The 10,039-nt window shown below is 35.5% G+C and overlaps 1 long non-coding RNA gene across 1 annotated transcript; it reads left to right on the top strand.

Annotated features, from left to right (window-relative positions):
* Nucleotides 1-328: 328 nt before the first annotated feature.
* On the top strand, nucleotides 329-4,400 carry LOC128318556 (uncharacterized). The gene is made up of 3 exons (XR_008301954.1): nucleotides 329-2,715; nucleotides 3,418-3,637; nucleotides 3,909-4,400. It is a non-coding gene; the product is annotated as an uncharacterized LOC128318556 (long non-coding RNA).
* The last annotated feature ends 5,639 nt before the right edge of the window (nucleotides 4,401-10,039 follow it).

Here is a 10,039-nt window from a genome sequence, read left to right on the forward strand (position 1 = left end):
AATGAAGATAAAAATAATTTCAATTCTAAGCTTCACAAGAGGGCAAAATCAGTCAGAACTATATATTTGAAAATTGCTTTTAGTTTATATGATATTATATCGTGTTCTATCTCTCGACAGCATTATCCACTCGCCGTCATGGATTCCCCGTTGAATGGCAATACGTCCCTCCAGACGTCTGTCTCTAATCTGAATGCCAGCTTCTCCCGACCTGCAGAACAGGAGGACGAGGGCAAATTCTCCACCGACGCCATCTGGCTGTGGGTGGCCATCATTGCAACTGTCTGCAATATTGTGGTCGTGGCAGTGGTGTGTGCCTGTGCCTTTTAGACTCCGTAATGTGCAAGAACACAGCCTAGCCTCCTGATTGTCCCCCTCATTAGGCCCAAATAGAGCTTTAGAATACAATTTCTTACTTTATTCCAAAGATTAAATCTTTGGAAAATAAATCCTGGAATATGGGCTAATCCAGATCCTAAGAATATTTATGTATTTTAGATTAGAATGAATTAAGGTCCTGAAAACCATGTATATTTATTTACACAAGTTGATGATAAACTCACATTGTAATGGTGATAAACTATTAACTGTTTAGTCATAAAAATGTGTATATGTGAATACTTCTACAAACAGGTTATTTCCAGCAGGAAAGGCTATAGCAGGTCAGATCAGCAGATTAGGAATTATTTCAGATATGAAATATGGACCCTTCCCCTAATAAGCCAAATCTCCAACACATAATCAAATATAGCTTTATAACCAGTTTGCTGTGTGTGTATGAGAGTGTAATGAATTGGTGACAGATGTTGCTTGTTCAGAGGGGCTGTACAGTCCCACAGGGTCAGCTGAGTTTAGCTGAAATCATGCACAGCCATTATGCTTGATGTAACCCTACAGAACATGCATCTGCTGATTGGATTCTCATATCTTCATTTTACATACATTATTTAAGGAATAAAACACTTGGAAGCATGCTGTATAGAAACATAATCAGTGGAGGTGTGCTGTGATGAGGCTCAGTGTGAACTAGTTACTGCTACCACCCCGAAGTTGATTATTTTCCTATAACCGCATGTCCTGAAGTGTTTTATTCCTCTTATACCACGGCAGTATGACAGTGATTGCAGTCATTTATTAATTACAGAAAAACACATCCCATTTTTTATCGATTATAGTTACAGTTAATGTTGTTGAACATCCACAAACCAAGTTAATTTCTATTATCACTTATGTTGTAGCAGGTATAAACAGTCATTCCCTCACCAGCCTCTCTTTTTTCTCTCTCTCTTGAAGTTAATAAGACAAAAATGCAGCTTGTCATGTTACAGGGAAACCACAAAGCCCTCTGCTCTGAGAGCTTTTCTGTAACGGAAATAATTAAAGTTACAGCTTTTCCTCTGACTGACAAAAAACTGACATTGGAGAGCCCTTCTAAAAATGCTAAATAACTGACTCCTTGCAGAAAACTTCACCATATCAATAATTACACATTAAAAATTTTAAATCATTTATGTGTATTCTACAACAACAATGTGGAATAAGTGATTTAATATAAACCTTGCTGTCTGAGCGATGCGGTTATAGAAAATTATCAACACTTTTGACCAATAGGAATAGAGTATTCAATAACGCTGTGGTATACATATGAATATATGAACGTTTATCGCATAAAGTTAATACTGATGTTAATGTAAATACACATTTAGATGGTTTTAATGTGGATTGGCAGTAGTGCAGTAATATTGGTGATCTAGTGGAATTAATCCTCAACAAAAACATTTGAAGCTTTTACTCCTTAATTGCTGACATCGAACATGAAGTTGAATTATAAACTAAATACGTTTTATATGCAAAATCATTAAGAAATTTCTGAGATTAATTCACTAACTCAATTAAGTTATATTACGTTATATTTTTACACAATCAGGAAAGCATTTTTGTGTTCTGATATGACAGATCAATCAGGCCACTGTGTCACTGTGTTAATTTGATTATATTCCAATATCTCATCTTTGTTCAAAAGCAAAGCCCTTCTATTTCCTATTAGCATTGGTATTCAAAGCAGACCTGAACAAAGCTTGTTCTGTCATTCCATGATCTTCTGCTCTGTGTGTCAAAGCAGATTAATATAATCTAATCAGTATTCATTTTGCATTACTTCAGCCTTTTTTAAATCGTTTGTCTTCTTGTTTTAAAGGAGGGACAATATAGAGTTCATTCTGACAAGAAAGGTTTGTTTAAGAGAAACAGATCTAGGGCAGTAATGGCTACTGTGTGTATATCTCATTATTACAGCCAAAAATACTGCTGGAATCTTAGTGCATTACATGGTAATTAATGTCCAAAGACCCAGTTTTGCATGTTTGTTTCTTATGAAATGTATAGACTCATGCAAAGTTCCATAACTTGCTTAGTGATGAGGCTAACTAAATGTATGTTATATTTTACCCCTCTTCCACACATTCTTCAGTGGAATGGCAGACAGGCTCTGTTATTTTTCTTGGCATGATCTGGTCATGCAGTGTGCCAGTGTGCAATGCAATGCTACAGTCTGGCTGTGTGCTTGAACCCAGAGTCAATGGAGGCATAGGTATCCATCATCGACACACACACATATACCTTGAAATGTGCCTTAAAATGCTGCAAGCACATAATCGAGTCGAGACTCCATACACAGAAGGAGGTTCACACACAGACTGTCATCTGACCATGCAGGTAAGATTTTCACCTCAGTCTCCTCTTTTCACTGATGTATAGCTGTATATGTGGGTCTTTCAGCTGCATTGCCCATAGGAAAAGACACTAAAACCCATTGCACAACCACCTGCTCTTCAGGCCACTGTGACTTTTCTGAAGGCAGGTTAGGGTACCATGTTTCTCTATCATGATTCTCATTGAAACAAGGAGTGCAACAAGGCAACAAGAGAGAATAGAAAAGAAAAGCAACAAGGCCTTAACCCTAGACTATAAATAAACTGAACTATTTAATGTGAAATTGCTCTCCAAACATCTGTCTACTCTCATTTAAGATGATCTGATACCATTCAGTAATCTGTGTTTACAGAACTTCTACTCAAAGTACAGTGAATTGTTTCCCCACTCAGTAGAAACTTTGAGACGTTCAGAAGATGTGGCTTAACAAGTTCAGTTATTCAAGGACTTAAATTCTTTATTATTTAAGGAGTTAAATTATTCTGTTTGTGAAAAGTGGCATCATGGTGCTTTCTCCAAAAAAAAGGCAGACGAACCTTTTGTGCTGATGTGAAAAAAAGCTCACATGACATCAGTCTTAGAATAGATTAGCCATCTAGATTAGATTTATTAAGTAAAATAATAAAGATGAAATAAAGATTGGTTTAACTCTGTTGATGATGATGATGATGATGATGATGATGAGGTTGTTTGCCTTCACTGTAGTTTTGGAGACAGAAAATCAAGAGAAGAGGAACTGCTTGTGTGACTTGACTGTATGCGGCCACAGTTGGTGCAGTTGGCGTTCCAATTCATCCCAATGGTGTTCAGTGGGGTTGATGTCAGGGCTCTGTGCAGGCCACTCGAGTTCTTCTACTCCAGCCTTGGCAAACCATGTCTTCATGGACCTTGCTTTATGCTCAGGGGCATTGCCATGTTGGAACAGGTTGGGGCCCATTAGTTCCAGTGAAAGGAAATTATAATGCTACAGCATACACAGATACTCTATACAATTGTGTGTTTTTTGGCAAATTTATGTCAACAGTTTGGGGAAGAACCACATATGGGTGTTATGGTCATATGTCCACAAACTTTTGCCCATATAATTTACCATATGTACCTATCATATTATCCTGTGATATCACTGTTGTTCAACTCTTGAATATGTGTGTTGGCGGTTAACATGCACTGTGCCTTTGATCACTCTTGTCTTTCAGATTGTGAGGAGCTTGCACATCAGGACGAGTGGATTCACCCGAGCTGATGGCGTGACACTGAAAAAATTCTGATACTGTGAGGATTTTGCCTGCAGATACGGATTTAAGTAACATATTGACCCCTGACAGGGAACTTTGATAGAGAGTTTGGAGTTTCTGACTCCAGACGAAAATAAGACATCTGTAATTATTTTAGTGGATCTCTACAGTTACGGCTAAACAGGACTGAGTGTGGGTTATCTTCATAAAGTAGGATTCTCAAAGAGGAGGCTTCAAAATACCAATACACTTCAATCATATACAAATGGAAGGCCTTTTTTGCACCCTGACTGGAGATGCAAGATTCAAAGATACAGACATTCTGATTTTGATCTTTGAAAAGAAATTTGAAGCATGCAGCAGGACAACTGAGCCAGCAGTGAAAGAATTGAACGACAAAGTCCTTGTTAGAAAAACAAAAGTACTAACAAAAAAGTAAACCCCCCCCCCCCCTTCCCGCCCAAAAAAAAAGAAAAACTATAATTGCACCAAATATAAAATATATATATATATATATATATATATATATATATATATATATATATATATATATATATATATATATATATATTACAATACTATTTCGTTTTATTTTTTTCCTTTATTTTATTTTTATTTATTTTTTGTTTATTTATTTTTTTTGAAGGAGTGTAATTGGAACAGATATTTGGAATTGCTTTAGTGGTAAGAGCCTGACGTGAAAAAAAGAATTCAATTGGTATTTATTTGGGCTCAACATTTACAAATATTATACTATATACTTCACCTCACATGTGCTAGTTTAAAGAGCATCAGTTCCCGAAATTCATGTGGCTTCCAAAGATGATTTCTATTATTCTTCTTTCTTAAGCCTTGTTTATAATACACAATTGCTTCCAGTAATGTGATCCTGATGTTTCCTATATATTTGGGATTATTCAGGGGTGGAATGCTGGGGAAATGTAGTAGATACTACCTGATTATATAATAGGAATATCTTCCTTGAACATTTTAGGTTATGTTGGGGAAATGATGTTGAGTGTGAGAGTAGCGCACATTGTGTAAAAATGCGTCATCTTGTCATCACCATTAGACTTTAGGAAATCTTACCTTGGCACAATGCGCATGCTTTAACAACCTTTACAGTAGTACCAATGTAGCAACTATATATTTGTATGAAAAATATCAGCATGCACATTTAACTAAGGGATGAAATAACAAATGCAGCTGGTGAGAGACCACAACTGTACTGTTTTAATATTAATTAAGTACAGCCAGTATTTATGTATTAATGCATGCGTATTGTTGCTGTTTGTACACTTTTCTCTGGATAGTTGGCTTTTGATTAATACCATACTTAATGTGCATATTAAAATATGATTTAAAAAAGTTTCCACTGAACTCACAAATGCATATACTTTGCATACAGTTCTAAGGAATAAAACACGACAGTGTACTGTTACAGAAAATAATCAGTGATGAAGTGGTGTGATGCAGCCTTTTTCCATAACAGCATGTCCCGAAGTGTTTTATTCCTCTTATACCACAGCAATTTACCGATGATTACATTTTTTAATGATTACTAATTAAAGGATGACACCACTTATCAGTTTATAGTTATAGCAAGATAGTTCCTGTTATCACTCCTGTTAAAGCAGCTAAATATAAACATGGTCATTCCCTCACCAGCCTCTCTTTTTATTAACTCTTTTAAAGCTAATAAGCTTCTTGTGTTACAGAGAAAACAGAAATTACAAAGTCTGCTTCCCTGAACACTTTCCCGTGGCAGAAAACTTAGTGACCATAACAAAGTGCTGACACTAGCGACTCCTTCCATAAAGGTTAAATAAACATCTACTTACAGAAAACATCACCATATCAACAATTATACTTTTTTTCTTATTAAATAACAGCATTCTGTTTGATTCTTTATCATTAGTTTTAGATTATGTTAAGCATCCACCTTACAAGTACCTGTCAATTGCTTGTTACTACAGAAATAGATAATGTATAATATAGATAGTGATAATGTATAATATAGTATAATACAGAAAATGTATAAAATCTGTTAATACAGATTTTATGGGCTATGATGTTTGCATTTGTGCTTATTTTCATCCATTAGGCTAGAGTACTATAGATTACTGTCATTAACATCTTGTAATATATTGTTATTTTCAAATAAGAATGACATCCTTTAAAATTCCCAAACATATTACAGTTTTGTACTTTATAATAATTTGACTAGTTAAACAGTGCTGTCTAAATTACAGCAAGGGATATCAGAGGATGTTCTTCCCCAGAAATGTCCATGTCAACATGTTTGCAAGACTGCTGTGTGTACAGTGTGTAAGCACTCTTCTCTGTTTTGATGATGATGTGGTGTTTTTTGTCTTTTTTTGCTGTTTTCCTTTTTTGCAGATAACCACACAATTAATATATTGTTTCTTTTAAGTACAGCTTTAGTTAAACTGAAAACAATTAATTACTATTCTTTCAATGCAAAAAGAAAAAAAAATCCCTTGTACCCTTGTTCTCACCCGTATTCTTTTTGTTGTTCTTTTCTTGCCTATATTCATGGTTGTTTACAGTTTATGAAGATATCCTTGCTTTATAATACTTTATAAATACTGATTGTTCTTAACATTGTGGAAAAAAGTTCCACCCAAACATATGCCATGACCCTTTATTTTACCATGTAAGGTCAGTTTCCACTGATCCATCCCCCAGTGTGAGTGATAACAGCAAGGCCAAACTCATGCCTTTCTTCTGAGTCACTTAGAGAACACGGCTGTCTCTTTGGAGTCAGATTAATGACTGAGTGATTAATGTTTCCCATTTTGTGTAAGACCTTAAATATTCTCAGTTGTCTGTAGCACCAAAAAGTGCTACAGTAGTTCAAAATGCTATTAATTAGTCCTCCAACTAGACCACTGGCATTATTTCAAGAATTCTTCTCAGTAAAAATCTTCCTCTTAGAAGCTTTTGGTTGACCTTCCGCCAAAATACACAAACACCATTTTCAGGTCACGTTGTGAAGTATTTAAAGACCTCTGAGCCATATTCTCAAGTCATTCAGTCACCCATAAGGCCAAGTTTCCCAGAAGGTATGTGCATAATGAGTCACTAGGTTTACTGTATTTCCTCTCACAAATAACCCTGAACAATCTCTTCTCTCCACATGGCTATAATAAGTACAACACAATGGAAGTTTTTGACCAGTGGTTCAAGCTCATTTATTCCCACGTTTACAGTTTGAGTAGAAGTTAATTATACTATTGTGCAGTGGTGGCTCAGCAGATTGAGCTAGTGATCAGCTCAACAGAAAGTCACTATGGATGAAAGCATCTGCTAGACAAATAAATGACAAATAAAATGAATGTAACTATATTCAATTCAATTCCGTTTTTATAGCACCCTTTAACAGCAATTTAGATTTAGGTCCCTAATGAGCAAACTAGAGATGACAGTGGTGAGGAAAAACTCTCCGAGACGACATGGAAGGAAGAAATCTTGAGAGGAACTAGACTCAAATGGAACCCCATCCTTGTCTGAGTGACAATGGACAGTGTGACTCCAAATCCTTACACTGTACAGGTGAAGAAGTGTATAGACAATCAATACTAAACGTCTTGTAAGAACAGGAGAAGTTATTCATTCTGGCTACATGAGTTTAGATTAGTTTCATCTGGCAAATGATTTTGTTCCAAAATATTTCAAAATTTTAACTGTCCTTTTATTTCACACTACGGTAGATCTAAAGACATGTCAGTGGTACAGGAGCATGTGGTTATTAGTATTCTTAATGTCTGTAACAACCACTAGACTTCTGATTAAGCTATATAGTTGCTTTTAAATAATGTAAAGCGGCCACGTAGCCACAAGCTAAATTATAAACATAATGTAATTATATATTTAATATGTATAGTAATTTCTTATTTAATGATTTTATCAATGCTGTATAGCTTTCTAAGTGGTTCTAACTGGCCACGTTTATAATTTGCTGGTTAATGGTTTCCTACAAATTATTTGAAATCAACAAATTTGCATAAATTCTTTTAAAAAAAAGTTCCATAAAAGGCTTCATCTAGCAGCCTAAAGAGAACTTCAGTGCTCTTAAAATTTAAAAGATTTTTATGTAAAACCTTATAACAGAAGGTTTCCCTTTCAGAAAACCGTTAAACCCCTGTAAGGCACTAAATTCTCAGCAAACAACTTTGTTATAGAACAAGGTTAAAGAACTAGGTTATAATCACACGATTATGATTGACATATTGCTTTTATACAACAGTTCTATAAACAAGAATTTAATATTGAGTAATTGACATTTCAGACACAATATGGCCAAATGCTCTGTTTATTTTTGCTCCGCTAACGGAAATACATCCCAAAGAAGCCAGACTCACTTTATAACAAGTTGGCTAGCTGGCTAGCTAGCTCACGGTGATTTGTACATTCCCATTAAAGGTGCTTCTGGGAAAATTGCCATCCCTTCTTCCGTTTCATCTTCATCTGACAAGCTTTTATATTTTAAGTCAAAAATTATATTCCTAAAAAGTGTTGTTAACCATGTCCGCTGATGATGTTGCTAACACTACTGTAGTAACTGTTTCAAACTGAACAGTGGAACTTTACATGGTGAACACTGAATGATACACACAGTGAAACGTCCTTGTGCAGTTATAGGAACTATAAGGACTCTTGGAACACTGCTTGACCAATCAAATTAGTGGACTAGAACTAAATGTTGTATAATATAACAGCAAAGGGGCACTAAATCTGGAATGGGGTGTCCAAAAAGCACATATGTCCGTAATGGTGAGGTGTCCACAAACTTTGATCATAATAGTGTATCCGGATACTGATTTTATATTATCGTAAAAGTTTATTCTGACCACTTAAGTGTCAGCGTAGGTGTATTCAGTGACTCCACAGCAAATACAGACAAACAATGTTCTGACATTACCCGCAAGTTGTGATTATGTTCAACCACTCCATCAAAGCTTGATTTAGGAATCTCCCACATGAAGCAAATTCCTGGTTTGCTAAATGTTTAACTGCCAATAACTATTATTGTCCCAGACAGATTCAATGAGGACAGCAATGAAAACATGAAACCCAAAATTTAGCTAACTAAATTCAGCAACAACAAACAACTAAGACTACTTAGCAGGACATCATAAACCTTGTTTTGACATTAGCCACTTTTTGTTGTTTTAAAGTGACTAGGCTATGCCTTAGAGCTAGATCTAGTAATTCTGACACCACATGAAGCAAATCCCAAACTTTCGAGCTCCTTTAACTGCATACCAATGGCACAATATAGTGCAGAATTTAAGAATGAGTGCAAATAAACTAAAAAGAAGTGCAGTAACGGTTTCTGGCAAGACACCTGCATCCTCATTATGAGCCATTTAAAAAAAAAAAAAAGCAATTTACCTTCTGTTTGAAACATTGGTACAAAACTTACTTTCTCTAGCGACTAATTTTATATAGCTTGGAGAAATTTAAAAAAAAAGCAAACATCTCGGCGGTCTATTGTAGACTCATACACTTAGAATCAACTACCTTAAGTAACTTGGTTGTGGCTGAACATTGAGGCGCGTAACATGTCTGCTGACTTCAAGGAGGCAGAGATGCTTCCCTTTAAATCCTTACATCACTGCATATATATTAGACAAACAGTGCATTAGCTGAATGTCACTGTAAGTGAGAGGATAGTTGGTGGATTAAAGCCTTAAGCCTTAAAAGTGTGGCCTTTAAAATCTATCCACCACATCAACACATTCTTAAACTGTGCTCAGTTCAATTCAGGTGTCAGTGGCAATTAAAAAAAAAAAAAAACTTGCTTGAGACATCCTCAAAGACTCAAGATAAACACTAGATAGTGAGACTGATGAATACAATACAGTAATATAAAGCATATAAATTGGATTAATTTACAGATTTATGTTAGTAAACTCAACCCACTCTATTGTGGGTTATATTTTTGCACGGAAATTACTAACCTCCACAAAAAAGAAAAAAGAAAGAAACAGTCCCAAGTGTCACTTCTTTCCTAATACTTGGTTATGCTTCCCCTAGCCAATTCTGTCAGGTAAGGACTCCTCCAG

The sequence above is a fragment of the Pangasianodon hypophthalmus genome, chromosome 6, assembly GCF_027358585.1.
Source record: "Pangasianodon hypophthalmus isolate fPanHyp1 chromosome 6, fPanHyp1.pri, whole genome shotgun sequence".
Taxonomy (NCBI): Eukaryota; Metazoa; Chordata; class Actinopteri; order Siluriformes; family Pangasiidae; genus Pangasianodon; species Pangasianodon hypophthalmus.